The sequence below is a fragment of the Cyclopterus lumpus genome, chromosome 18 (genome assembly GCF_009769545.1).
Source record: "Cyclopterus lumpus isolate fCycLum1 chromosome 18, fCycLum1.pri, whole genome shotgun sequence".
NCBI classification, from domain to species: domain Eukaryota; kingdom Metazoa; phylum Chordata; class Actinopteri; order Perciformes; family Cyclopteridae; genus Cyclopterus; species Cyclopterus lumpus.
Genome location: NC_046983.1, coordinates 12462048 through 12477499, shown reverse-complemented (window position 1 = coordinate 12477499; position 15452 = coordinate 12462048). Strand labels below are relative to the sequence as shown.

Here is a 15452-nt window from a genome sequence, read left to right as displayed (position 1 = left end):
CTTAGGTTGGCCATCAAAAGTAAAAAACGTAAACATTTTATTTTTAAAAAAGTGAATGGTATTGCAATTCTGCTAAACATAATAGAATATGTCAGCTTTACGAAATACGGATCATCTTATTACTTTTTTAATTATTTGGCATATTTAATATTCTCAGAATATAGTGCAAAATAAAACGTGAGTAGGCCTATTCCAATAAATTTGTTAATATTGTTCATATCATATATTAGTAATACACTGTTGTAAGATGTGTCTTGTCATGTTTGTGCCATTGGTCAGTCAGTATAATTCCCCCCATCTCAATGCACTCAACATGTTAACATCCTTTGTACCATAATACAAGGTGATAATTTAGGCTCAGTTCATTAATTATGAAGCTATAAGAGCTAAATATTAATCAATCAAATGTCTGACATTTGGTCTGAATATTCCGGACCAATGCAGTCCTCTATTAAGGGAGTGAGAGTGACTGGCAGGGGCTGGTCAGCGAGGTACGTGGATGAAGAACACCGCGAACAGCTGTTGCAGAGACGGACTGATCTACAGGTCGCTCCCGGTCCATAAGGAGCGAGCTGCGGTGTCGTGGCTCAATAGACCCGATGGGCTGTTGCACGACACACAGAAGCCGCTTTACGTTACGAGTCTCTCTCGCTAAATGCGCTGCGGATTGATATTGAGCTCGCGTTTTTCTGTCAGGCAGACAGCCCACACACACACACACACACGCGCCACATACACATTTCCCTCTACGTGTCAACAAAACTAGTGCTGCTTTGTGAAGGTAAACTGCATATATTGTGATTCTGGAGTGAGGAGCAGAGACCAAACAAACAATCGTTTCAGTGAGAAAATAACCGTCTGGTTCTTTCGTCATTAGTTGTAGCTCTACATAAGGAATGAGGTACGGGTGGAGCCACACACCGGACTACACGCCTGACTCCACGTTACCTCTGCACATGCGCAGCTCTGCGATGTCATTTGGTAGTGTGAGAGCTATCAGGGTCTACGCCGTTCCCTCTGCGCGTCTTATCTACACGTTAAACACTTGGCTCCAGTGTGTGTGTGTGTTTCCACCTCGTAGGGAACTGGGGTATCAGTTAAGTCATGTGACCATCAAGAACAGATGATAGATGGATATGGAGGGGAGACCTGCGGCCCCTGGAGTCAACCCAGAGCTAGAGGAGTGACGGTGAGCTGTATCCACACCGAGGCCTCCGTTTATTTTTGGGCTCAGCCTGTCAGAAACAATGACGAAGGGCTTCACCTAAACGTGCCACTTTGTTCTACATCCAACAATTCGCCTGAGGGACCCACAGGGACTTTTTCAGCGGTCCGGGAACTATTGTAGAAACATGTTATTAATTTGTTCTGGACCAAGGAAAACAATTCCACATAGTTGCATTTTAGTTCAGGTGCAGTTCCTGTTCACATACCGTATTTTCCGCACTATAGGGAGCATTGGATTATAAGGCGCACTGTCAATGAATGGTCTATTTTCGATCTTTTTTCATATATAAAGCGCACCCGCCTATAAGGCGCATTAAGCGAAACAAAACAGTCAGTCAGTCAAACTTTATTAAACGTGTTCACAATAACTCTCAACATTGTTCAAACGTTAATGAGCGTATTCACAATAACTCCCAACCTTGTTCAGTTGTAACACGTAAAAAAAACAGTCTGATACCGCTAAATCAAACGTTAGCGTAACTCTGTGTGGTCTTCTTTACTTGGCGCAGGTCATCTTCTTGCTTCCTCCACTTCCGTACCATTGATTCATTAATGTTGAATTCTCTCGCAGCGGCTCTATTCCCATGTTCTACTGCGTGACTGATAGCCTTGAGTTTGAAGTCTGCGTCGTAAGTGTCTCTTGACAGGTACCATTGTGGGGTCCTTATACACACACACTGTAATATTATGGCGAAGTACAGTATGTATTACTCCGCGACGCTCCTGACTACGGTAGCCGTAAAGGGGTGTTACACCAAACGCGTTGCGAATTTTTAGCGCGTCTGGATCCCATGTAAAGTCAACGCACAGACGCGTTTGGTTGAAATTCGCCGGATGTTGCAATAGACGTGTTTCGCGCGTTGCACAATTTATCCCAGAGTTGAAATATTTAAACTTCCAAGGTGAGTTGCAAAAGTTTCGCAACTCGCCAGCCAATCAGCGTTGAGATGCATCGCCCGTTGGGCTGCTGCTGCTCTGGTAGCAGCCAATCAGAGTTGAGATGCTCCGCCCGTTGGGCTGCTGCTGCTCTGTTAGCAGCCAATCAGCGTTAAGATGCTCCGCCCGTTGGGCTGCTGCTGCTCTGCTAGTAGCCAATCAGCGTTGAGATGCTCCGCCCGTTGGGCTGCTGCTGCTCTGGTAGCGCTGGAAATGGAAGTTATCGAGGCGGAGTCAATGAAACTCCCCGAGCTGTGTGAGCCTACGGGTGATGTTATGAACCCAGACATGAGGGCGTTAGATGTTCCGACGTTTATGGGATGTCCACAACAAGTATAAAGCAGAACTAGTGGTTATTTCGACCGTGGTGGATGGAGGAAATTATAACTGTTTTTACCGAGACAAGCTACGGAGATAAGCCACGCGAGTTATAAAGCCGTTTGGTGTGAACGCACCATAATGCTGCAAGCGGTGCGGCTTTGTAGTTTACCAAAGTCGTACTAAAACATTACTCGACAGGGGCTTGGGGATGAGGAGGTGGGGGCGCACCATTTCCCCACCCATGAACATGAGGATCTAGTTCACCAGCTTGAGACAGCCGGGCTACAGGTGGACACCTTTTACTTTTTTAATTCATATTCCAACATGTACAGTGCATTTAGAAAGGCATATGATCCCAGGTGATTTTTCAGATTTTTTAAACACATACACAGTTTATTTTTGGGCTCAGAATAAACTGACGCGAGTTATAAAGCCGTTTGTGTGAACGCACCATAATGCTGCAAGCGGTGCGGCTTTGTAGTTTACCAAAGTCGTACTAAAACATTTGGACAGAGCGCCGTGTACCACACAAAATCGTTTCGAGGTCAGTAAGCACAACCAGAATTAATTCATATATAAGGCGCTCCAGATTATAAGGCACACTCTCGTTTTTTGAGAAAATTAAAGGCTTTTAAGTGCGCCTTATAGTGTGGAAAATACAGTAGTTTTATTTATTTTTTTCAAAACCTGGTGGTGTTCTATTAGATATTATTATTTGATGAAACAATACTTTGCTGAGGTATTCCCAAGCAAGGCATCTGACGTCTATCTGCTTTGGTGGAGCCGCCCACAAAACAGTAGACGTGGTTGCACAGTGCGGTGCTCCTAAATTGCTGAAAAGAGTGTCTGCACTCAGCAATTTCCTCTTTCTGATACTTTACTGATTGTAAACACATCTTTGATGAAAAGTCATACTTATGGGGGAATATAGTCTAAAAAAATGATCTGGTTAAAGTAGAAAATATAAGTATAAAACACAAGTCAAGACATAGAAGTAAGTAAGTAAACCAATAACCCCAAAATGTAGATTGACTATTATTCAAGATGATCATGGGGGGTGGTTTACACTGATAGTATAACATTGTGTAAATTCTTTTACTATAAATACATTTTCACTATATATATATATATATATATATATATATATATATATATATATATATATATATATATATGTATGATTGTCTTCAAGTAAAAATCATTAGAGTCTGGTATGTCTTGCATATAATCTGCGCTTCATCAACCTTGTTCTATGTGCTTTGGCTCTCCTGCTTTATTATTTTAATCGTTGTTACTGTAGGTATTTGTATGACCGTTTCAGCCAACTACAAGAGGAGGTGAACATGCTGAAATCCAACCTCATGAAGTACAAGGTGCCGATGCGATGCCTCTGATTTTGGGGCTTTATGAATCTCGAACAATTCATTTGACTTCACTAAATTTGTATTCCCTTGCGCATGCACTAAAAGCCAAACTTTAATTTGAATTGTTCATCAAATGTGACGTGGTTGAGCTTCATTATCTTGATGTCCCCCTCCCCGCAGACGTCTCTTGAGAGGGCGAAAAACTCCAGCGCATATGTGAAATCAAACCGCAGCACCGGAGCCAAACAAGGTGAAAACACAAAATGTTCGGCTCACTTTGAAACTCGACAATCATGTCAGGTTGTCATGACGATCATGTCACGTTGTCATGACTATCATGTCATGTTGTCATGACGATCATGTCACATTTACATGACAATCATGTCACGTTACCATGACGATCATGTCACGTTACCATGACAATCATGTCACGTTACCATGACGATCATGTCACGTTACATGACGATCATGTCACGTTGTCATGACGATCATGTCACGTTGTCATGACTGTCATGTCAGGTTGCATGACGGTCATGTCAGGTTACATGACGATCATGTCACGTTACCATGGCGATCGTGTCACGTTACCGTGGCGATCATGTCACATCACGTTACCATGACGATCATGTCACGTTTCCATGACGATCATGTCAGGTTACATGACGATCATGTCACGTTACGTTACCATGACAATCACGTCAGGTTACATGACGATCAAGTCATGTCATGTTACCATGACGATCATGTCACGTTACCATGACGATCATGTCACGTTTACATGACGATCATGTCATGTTGTCATGACGATCATGTCACATTTACATGACAATCATGTCACGTTACCATGACGATCATGTCACGTTACCATGACGATCATGTCACGTTACCATGACAATCATGTCACGTTACCATGACGATCATGTCACGTTTCCATGACGATCATGTCAGGTTACATGACGATCATGTCACGTTACGTTACCATGACAATCACGTCAGGTTACATGACGATCAAGTCATGTCATGTTACCATGACGATCATGTCACGTTGTCATGACGATCATGTCACGTTACCATGACGATCATGTCACGTTACCACGTTAAAATAAATTCCTAATAGTTGTGAAGTTGTTTTTTTAAGGGACCTTTTCTTTTTATATTATGTTATAAATTTGAGTTGACCATTCTCCTTCTAAGGAACTATTTTACTTTGATTTTGTTACATATTCAGATAGTTGTAGTTGCTAGTTAATTTACAAATTAAGGTTTATACACACTGAAAGAATCATGACAAAACACATACCTACATCTATATGTTATTCTTTGTTTAGATACATAAAGCATGGCCTGCAATGCCACTACATGTTTGCCCCACAACAACCTAAACTAGTCTTTGCACATCCTATAACATTTGTTTTGTCATTTGCCACCTTTTTAAATGTTTAAACTTAACAAACTCAGAAGTCTAAAAGTGTGTCTTTTCAGTGAATGTTTTTGCAAATAAATGAAAACATAATGGAACATGCGAGCTTTATAACATGCTGACAAGGTTTTGTTTTAAGCAGATTGAATGTGTCTCAACCTGTGCTGTGAGTAAGGGTATCAAAAGGGTAGCATATGTGAAATCAAACCGCAGCACCGGAGCCAAACAAGGTGAAAACACAAAATGTTCGGCTCACTTTGAAACTCGACAATCATGTCAGGTTGTCATGACGATCATGTCACGTTGTCATGCCTATCATGTCATGTTGTCATGACGATCATGTCACGTTACCATGACAATCATGTCACGTTACCATGACAATCATGTCACGTTATATGACGATCATGTCACGTTGTCATGACGATCATGTCACGTTGTCATGACTATCATGTCAGGTTGCACGACGGTCATGTCAGGTTACATGACGATCATGTCACGTTACCATGACGATCATGTCACGTTACCATGACGATCATGTCACATTACCATGACGATCATGTCACGTTACCATGACAAACATGTCACGTTAACATGACGATCATGTCACGTTACCATGACGATCATGTCACGTTGTCATGACTATCATGTCAGGTTGCATGACGGTCATGTCAGGTTACATGACGATCATGTCACGTTACCATGACGATCATGTCACATTACCATGACGATCATGTCACGTTACCATGACGATCATGTTGTTACCAACAATGTGTTCGTGCTCACCAACCGTGACGCTGAGAAGTTCAGGCGCCTCCTGGTGGAGTTACCATGACGATCACGTCACGTTACCATGACGATCGTGTCACGTTACCATGGCGATCGTGTCACGTTACCGTGGCGATCATGTCACATCACGTTACCATGACGATCATGTCAGGTTACATGACGATCATGTCACGTTACGTTACCATGACAATCGTGTCACGTTACCATGGCGATCGTGTCACGTTACCGTGGCGATCATGTGACGTTGTCATGACGATCATGTCACGTTACCATGACGATCATGTCACGTTACCATGACGATCATGTCACGTTACCACGTTAAAATAGATTCCTAATAGTTGTGAAGTTGTTTTTTTAAGGGACCTTTTCTTTTTATATTATGATATATTACATATTTTAGTTGACCATTCTCCTTCTAAGGAGCTATTTTACTTTGATTTTGTTACATATTCAGATAGTTGTAGTTGCTAGTTAATTTACAAATTAAGGTTTATACACACTGAAAGAATCATGACAAAACACATACCTACTTCTATATGTTATTCTTTGTTTAGATACATAAAGCATGGCCTACAATGCCACTACTTGTTTGCCCCACAACAACCTAAACTAGTCTTTGCACATCCTATAACATTTGTTTTGTCATTTGCCACCTTTTTAAATTTTTAAACTGAACAAACTCAGAAGTCTAAAAGTGTGTCTGCTCATTAGGTAAATGTTATTGCAAATAAATGAAAACATAATGGAACATGCAAGCTTTATAACATGCTGACATGGTTTTGTTTTAAGCAGATTGAATGTGTCTCAACATGTGCTGTGAGTAAGGGTATCAAAATAAATGTGTAAAATTGTGAGATGTTTTCATGATGTTTGTGATTATAGCACAACCTTAGTTGAAGGTCAATTCTCCCCTCTCAATTACTGTTTTAACTTGATTACTTAAAGAAAAGTTGGACTATTTTGTCTTCACAACTATTACTATTTGAATGTTACATTAAAATGTATCAGGCTTCTTACCATTCCCAATTTTACAGACTAAAACACATAATACAGCTGTTCCTTTTGAATTTTCTACACACCTTTATGGTAATAATAGAAAAACCTGTTGGTACAACTATTTATTCCAACTTAAGCCTGCAAGGAAACGTCTTAATTTCTAGGAAACAATGTTTTGTACAAAAAAGTACATAGTTAACATCAATTAATCTATTCATCTCAGATTGTGCAATCCCTCATAAACTGGGTTAGGCGCATGCCTTTTGCTTTCTCATTGTTTGTCACAACTGTAATATTTGTATTTTTATCACAGTCCTTTCTTTCCATAGAATATATCTATCCATGTTAAGTATATGTCACGTATGTGTAGAACCTATTTAGCCGTGCTGATTGACACAAAACCGCAGTGAAAAAGCAGAGGGCAGGCTAACAGTACCTCTTCCTCAAGGAAGGGGGCGTGTGAGAGCCCACGGGTTACGCTTGTTCTGCCATTGCTCTTCTTCTACACTTTTAAAACTAAAAGAAGATTAGGAGGACAAAGTGCACGGAGATGTTTGTTCAGGCGGATAGACGAATGGACTTCATTTACAAGTAAAGGTAGGGCCATGCACACACTGCAGTAGTATATAGGGGCTATTTGTATTTGTATTGAATGAGTATTGTCACAACCGGCTCTGAGGCAATGACAAATATGGGAAAGGACACAGTGAATGATAGTCAAGTAAAGGTGTTTAATATAGTTAAGTAAAGGAAAGAGTACAATTGTGAAGTGTGTTAGTCAGTAACATCTGTAATGTGAATGCGTGAGCATGATGAAGTGCGGGGTGTAAACCAATAAAGCCCTAACCAGGTATGAGCCGAACAAAGCGAGGGGAGCGCCATCCTGGAGTAGGGCTTTTATCCCCCAGGTGCTCCAGGAACAGGTGCTCTGCATCCAGTAATTGGCCACACCCACGTTCCTGTGACACGTTCAGGAACACAGGGACAAATAGCTGTAAACGCCGCATTTGTACGGTGTTATAAGCAGGGCCCGTCCCGGGATGAATTGCGATGGCAAATGAAAAGCACACGGGGGGTGAAGAGGAAATGCGCTCTTTCTCCAAGCTGCTATACATCGGTAGAATCATATATCTACCTTACCTATTGTAGTGTTTCTGTTTCTGGTTAAACACCAGATGAACGACAACTTGGTGTAGGTTCCCGAGCCTTCATTCTCCGCCCGCTTCCACACATGTATCCCTTATATGCTGTCTGCTTACTCGCCTGTGTCATGCATATCTATGCTCGCTAGGTGGCGCCATTCTCACCGTGAACATCACACCTGTGTGTGTGTGTGTGTGTGTAAAGAATGCTAACATTAAATATGAAAAACAACCTGCAGTCAATGTGCAAGCTGCCAATTGAATGGTGATTTCAGCTACTCTATTGGGTTCATATATTTGTAAATGTGACTGAAAGACGCTCACGGTCAGTGGAGCCGCATCTGTCCACTTCTTTCAGGTACTGACAACAAATAAGGTTCAAAATGACATTTACAAAACACGGAGGGCCTCCTTAAACACTTGAATGATCGACATGTACAAAGCTGTTACATCAAAGTCTCAAGGAGGCTAATATTCATAATCCGTTCTTCAGTGAGATCAGATACAACTTTCATAAAGGACTTCCTTGTCCACCTCATCTTCGTGAAGGCCAAAATAAAACTGCTCCATATTATTGCTTCCCCTATTACAAGACTGTTTAACCTGTCATTTCATTGATCTGTTTTCCCCCTTGACTGGAAATCGGCTACAATTCTCCCCCTCTTTAAAGGAGGCTCTGGCTCTGACCCAAACTGCTACAGGCCGATTTCCATCTTGCCCTGTCTGGCCAAAGTCATAGAGAAACTGGTACATAAACAACTAATACACTTCATTGACTTAAATCTTTAACATACACATCAATAGCCTTCTGGCTAAAGTCAAAGCTAGACTGGGTTTCCTGTATCGAAACATGGCCTCCTTCACAGCACCCTCCACCACCCACCACTGTGATCTGTACAGATTGGTGGATTGGCCCTCCCTTCATACCAGGCGGCTACAACACTGGCTGCTCGTGGTCTACAAATCCATTTTGGGAATGACCCCTCGCTACCTCTCAAATCTTCTACACATTTCTGACAGCGATCGCTGTTTAAGATCCAGTGACTTCATCAGGCTCATCATTCCAAAAGTCCGTACTGTGTTTGGTCATAACGCCTTTCATTCATTTTAATTGCTGACCACCCCTCACTTCTCTCTCTCTCTTCTATTTTTACAAAGAGCATCCAGTAATCCGCCTTTTTATTTTGTACATGGTGTTTATTAATTTACCTATGTTGTTTGTATCCATTTTCTCATGTGTTTGTCATACTGTATTGTATCTGTGCTGTTTGTGTCACTTGTGTGGAATGTGCTACTGCCTCTTGGCCAGGTCATCATTGTAAATGAGAATTGGTTCTCACTTGATTTTACCTGGTTAAATAAAGGTCATACTGTATAAGAACGTCTTTACAGTTAAATGCATAAAATGCTAAATTTAGCATCCTAAAAATATATTTAGATTGACATCCATCATCCAAGTATTAAATCATTTTCTGTAAACTAGCAGCAAAAAACATATGTTATAAAGATAAGTATATACTGTATACAGTTAATACTTTAATTATCAGAGGGAAGTTAAGACAGTAGTTTATAAAACATACAAAACTCTGAAACACACAGGACACTCTCCACAGTTTGTAATATTAACAATTGATCAATCAGTCGATCAATCCAAGAGGAGCTACAGGAAGTGATCCGTCCCTTTTAGCTGCTACGCGGTCTTTAACTGACTCATGTTGCCGTTAGTTTCTGCTCTTTGACGACTGATCGGATCTCTTCATGCTTCTGACTCTTGTAGCTCAAGAGTCAGTCATGTGATGACAACGTGGAACCTTCCTGGTTCCTGGTCACCTGACACATTTAGAAACAAGACGTCACATGTTCATCTCTGATCATTGTGTTTCTAGTCAAAGCCTCGAGCGCAACAACAGCAGAATCAGTGTTCATGTCAAATACATTATTATTGTAGTCATCATGCTCCGGTTTATTTTTGTTTTTTTGATGTGAGACAGGAGTTGTTTGTGCAGAAAGCCCGTCGGCCCGAAGATGAACGGGACGTTTAAAGTCTCCATTTGATTCATTCTACAGGTTGGAACCAACATGCCACGTTATCTACAGAGTCCAGAAGGCTGAGCCCGTTGTCCTGCTGTGGGAGACGAGCAGCTTCCAGACGTCTCTTCAGGAGCTGGTGGACGAGATGCCGGCTCAGAGTCTCCTGTCCTCAGACTCCAGAGGACATCTTTCATGCTGCTGGAGCTCCAAAGGTCGTGGACACGTCCTCCTCCATGCTGTCTGTTCATTGGTTTGGTTTCAATGTTCTCCATCCAGTGAGGAGTTTGGTAGTAAAAGCATAATTTTCATATACATATATAATATATATCCACGTATAATATAAATATATTATTTAGAGTGAAGATATATGTTGGTATTTGTTATTGCTGGTGGCCAACGGACATGACACGTTGACTTGATGCCGTTTTTGATTTGTTTCATGTTTTGTACGACAAAATATCTTTGTGGCAATTTAAAAAAGCTACAACTTTTTGCCAAAACACAAAACAGAAAAATAATTTTTGGTGGAATTGTTTACTCGTTATGAAGATGAAAAATGAGAGCACTGGCGTAAAAACTAACGCTAATTATTATGAATCAACTACCCAAAAGGGAAATATAAAAACTATAACATTGTAGTGTATAAAAGAATCAACCATTAAAGTTCTGATTTATAACCCAATATGAAGGATCATAACGTGGTGTTTGCTGACCCAGTAGTTTTTAATAATAAAAAGACATATTGAGATTTTGTGGTACATTTATTCATTCAACTCTTCAGGAGATAACATTATAAATACTGTACACAGTTTACATGAAGATACAGTATTATATGTGACAAATTAAATACTTTAAAGCTTTGAGAATAATTATGAATCTTGTTCAGCCTGAAGCTTCCATCTTCTTCTGGATTTGTGAGCAGATGCAAACAGCTGCTTCCTGTGTGTGTGAGGAGCTTCCTGAACCCACCAGCACAGAAGAAGCAGACGGAGACAAACTACGTCCTCTGTGCCGGTGGGAACGGGACGCCCCTCGTCCTCTCGGCTGGCGGGCGGGGCGGGTGGTGTCGGGGTTTGGGTGGACGGGCAAGGGGGTCCTGTCACAAACACAAGAGATTAATTATTTTGAACTGAACTACACAACATTTACATTAGTGTGTTGAATCTGGCCTCCAATGATGGAATCGTATTAATGATACTTCTGTAGTCATAGTGAAGGATTACTTACTCCGCCCACTAACAGAAAGGCAACCGCCGCTCTCCATCTGGTCCTGTAGTCCTCCATCCGTCTCATCTGGTCCTGTGGTCCTCCCTCCTCGTCATCTTCGTCGTCGTCAAGGAGATCCTGGATGTTGCTTCTTGTGTCACAGCAATCGATACCTGAATAAAAGACTTGGAGACTTTTCTTAACGTTAGTAATAACCACTCCGACCAGCCAACCCCGCCAGACGCAAGGGAAGGCAGTCGGGGGAGTCGGGCGAGGAGTCCTCTTCCCTGCTCCTCCTGGTACTCTTCTGGTTTCTGAGGGACTGGAGCTTCTACAGGACGTTCCACACCAAAAGGGAGGATGGCCAGCAGGAAAGGAAAAAGCAAGGACAGATACAGGAGAATATTCCTGCCAACTTCTATAAGACTTTATAATATAATCACCTCTGGCCAGATCCTCCTCAAATTGAACATCAATAAACCTTGCATTGTATTGTATATAGTGTGCATTTTTTCATACTTGATATTAATATTTTATGTTTACTCTGTAACCTTGCTTGCTGCTTCTACAACTAAATGTCCCCCTGTGGATGAATAAAGTATCTAACTATCTATCTATCTATCCATCTACTGATAACTACAGGAATTTGTCATGGTGGGTGGTGCAACATTGGACAATAACATTAAACAATCAACAACAATCAACACAGTGCAAGAATTAAAACATTACATTTACAGTAGAATATACAATATAAAATAAAGACAAACGGAAAACAGTACTTTAAACAGTAATGTAAGTGTAAGTTTAAAATGACAACTGTATAACTTACCTGATTACTTACCTGCGGAGCGTTCGCAGTCGGGCCCGTTGGAAGCTGGCCAGCCTCAGTCGAGGGAGTCGGATGAGTCGGAGTCGGGCGATTCGGACACGGGACCGGGCCAGTCGGAGTCGGGCGAGTCGGAGGCGGTCGTCCAAATCTGAATCAAAGTTAGGCAAGGAAAAAAACAAACCCAAAAGCGCATTGTGTAACTCATCTTGCATGACATTACCTTCAGGGACATACCTGATGGCGTCATGGGGGCCAAGCTGTGCAGGAACTCCAGCGAAGTCGCCACCTGCAGGGAAACATTTAAGGATTCCTCATGACATGAAATATTTCTGGATTACATTGAGCAATAATGGATTCAGATTCCAGCTGCTAATCAATCAGTTAGCAGCTCAACTAACCAACTGTTTAGACTCGTGAGCCACACCTTCCAGACTAAACAATGTTTCATATCTTCTCACTGTCCCCCTATATAAACCTTTAATTGTGCCTTGCTCTGATTTTACCTCCGTAGTCGATTCGTATGGGTTCAGGGGGGCCGCGCTGAGGAACTCCAGCGAAGTCGCCACCTGCAGGGAAACATTTAAACAGGATTCCTCATGACATGAAATATTTCTGGATTACATTGAGCACAAATGGATTCAGATTCCAGCTGCTAATCAATCAGTTATCAGCTCAATTAACCAACTGTTTAGACTGGTGAGCCACACCTTCCAGACTAAACAATGTTTCATATCTTCTCACTGTCCCCCTATATAAACCTTTAATTGTGCCTTGCTCTGATTTTACCTCCGTAGTCGATTCGGATGGGTTCAGGGGGGCCGTCCTGAGGACCTCCAGGGAAGTCGCCGATAGCTGCAGGGAAACATTTAAACAGGACTCCTCATGACATGATATATTTCTGGATTACATTGAGCAATAATCAAAGGTTACATTTTAAAAACGACAGCATATCTATAAACTAACTAGGACTACATGTGTCACGAAGGCACCAAGAGGCTTCACCGTTTAACAGTAATATCAAACATAGTGCAGCTTTGCCTCTGTTAGCAAAGGTTACATGTTAAAGAAATAGTTTATGGAATAAAATGAAGTAAAAGGAGCAGATGTTTGTTCAATAAGTCACGTTTCAACAGTCAAAACAAATCAAATCATTTTCGCAATTATGTGCGACTCTAACACACCTGGTGCGATGACGTCACTTGTCGCATGATTATATTTCAGAATTAAGAATTAGAACTCAATGACAAGCCGCTCAGGCGCCATCTTTTTTTAGACATTTCAAGGTCAAATATGTCATATTTGATGACCTCTAAATACAATAACAGTGTTTTTAAACCTCTACAGTAATTGTTAACGCATACCACAGATATCCCGCGACTTTTAAGACATTCCGGCACTCAAATAATGTAGCTAACTAGTAATAACTAGCTAGCTAGCTTAGTGCCACGAAGGCACCAACACACAAGAGGCTTCACCGTTTAACAGTAATATCAAACATAGTGCACTTTAAACTCAAAAGGTTTCACCAATTTCTCAACTGAGAACGCTTTAAACGGTTTTAAGGGATGAATCAATAAGAAAAATGCTAAAATAAATATAAAACTTACCCCGAAGGTTGTGCAGCAGCTGTTGCAGCAGCCAGTTGTCGTCCATTCTCCGGCTTGTCGGGGGTCCGCGATAGAGGGAAGTCAGTAGTTGTTATCCAAAGAGATTCAAGAGTAGCTTTTAGCTAGCAGTCAAAATATCAAAGGGTTAGCTTTACAGTTTGGGTCAACAAGAGGGTTTAAGCTCGTGTCGAAGTCAAAATGCAAAAGGGACGAATATCAACGTTCGACTATTTTTATAGCCTCGGCGGGTCGTTGCTATGGCAATTACTGAAGGGCCTGGTCACGTGCTTAGTCACGTAAGACGCAAAGAGAGACGTTTTAATTATTTTCTCATATTTGTCCAATATATATTTTATTTTATTAGTACTATTACTTTTTATCATACATGTCAGTGTTGTTGTAAACATGACATAATCTGCCATACTCATGCTAAGGATACAAATGAGATAGTTTCGGGTAAAAACTAAATAGTTTTTACATTCATGTGTTTTATAAGGGGACCGCTCTGTTGAACACAGAAAGACAAACTGGATGGAAAATTAAACACGCTTTGTTTTCATGCAATGTTGTTGAATCTAATAATGTTCTCCCTGTAATTCATCAGTGTTTTCAGTGTGTAAACACTTGTTATTTATACCGCAGCAGATCATTAATGTCATAAAAGCTCAATTGGCAACGTTTTCGGTGAAGACACTTACTCTTTAAGGAGAGATCAAGGATTTTAGGGGCTCTTGGACCAGATCAGCTGCTCGTACGTGTTATTCGTACTGACTGTAATGCTCGCGACAATCAGTGGCATCCACCATTCATTTAAAAAACAAAGGAAGTTTGATAGGGTATGCTGCATCTGTCAATATGGAATACACCATCAATTAATGAAAACATATCGTAAGTGGTGATATATGCACGCTATTAGAAGAGTATTGCTCTTATCTGCATTTCTGTAACGCGGTAGTTGTCGGTATTCTCCACTGACCACAAGTGTCGGTAGTTCGGTCTCTCCTCTGCGCTCCCTGCATGGTGCAGACAGTGCTGATAAAAGATGAAGTGACGTTAGAGTTGGTTCTTCCTGTAGCGACCCTTGGTGAGCAAAGCTACGAGACAACAGCCCACCTCACTCGCTCTGCCAATCACAAGTACGCTCATGCTGCCCCCACCCCCATAGGCAGCTAGGATGATTGACAGGTGTTACAGCTACACAGGTCATGAGACCTTCGCTGTCCTCCTGAACTCTGTAAATGCATAACCATACTTCTTATCTCAAACAACTTCTTCCTGTAAACACAATAAGACTCATAACATTACAGGTTAACATTACATTTGTTCAAGGGGTCACAAGTCAAAATGTTGGAACTCAATGATTAGATTGTGGATGACTTTCAGGGATTTTTGTCATACAATTGTATCTTTCTGTTTGCAGTGCCGAGGACACGGCCAAAGTTGATCTGATGTCAACGTTCCCTGATCTCTTTTGGTGTGTTTATACATTTGCCAAAAGCAAAGAGAGGAATTTCAAGCCACCCCCGAAGTAAATGTTGAGAACAGAGCTGTGTCCAAGAGAAGGCTTCACCCCCGGAGTTGTAACAC

At 41.3% G+C, this 15452-nt stretch overlaps 1 long non-coding RNA gene across 1 annotated transcript; it reads left to right on the top strand.

The window, feature by feature from the left end:
* The first annotated feature begins 7574 nt into the window (after positions 1-7574).
* Positions 7575-11513, top strand: LOC117747895. Its single transcript, XR_004611496.1, has 3 exons — positions 7575-7647; positions 10260-10435; positions 11466-11513. It is a non-coding gene; the product is annotated as an uncharacterized LOC117747895 (long non-coding RNA).
* Positions 11514-15452: the final 3939 nt, after the last annotated feature.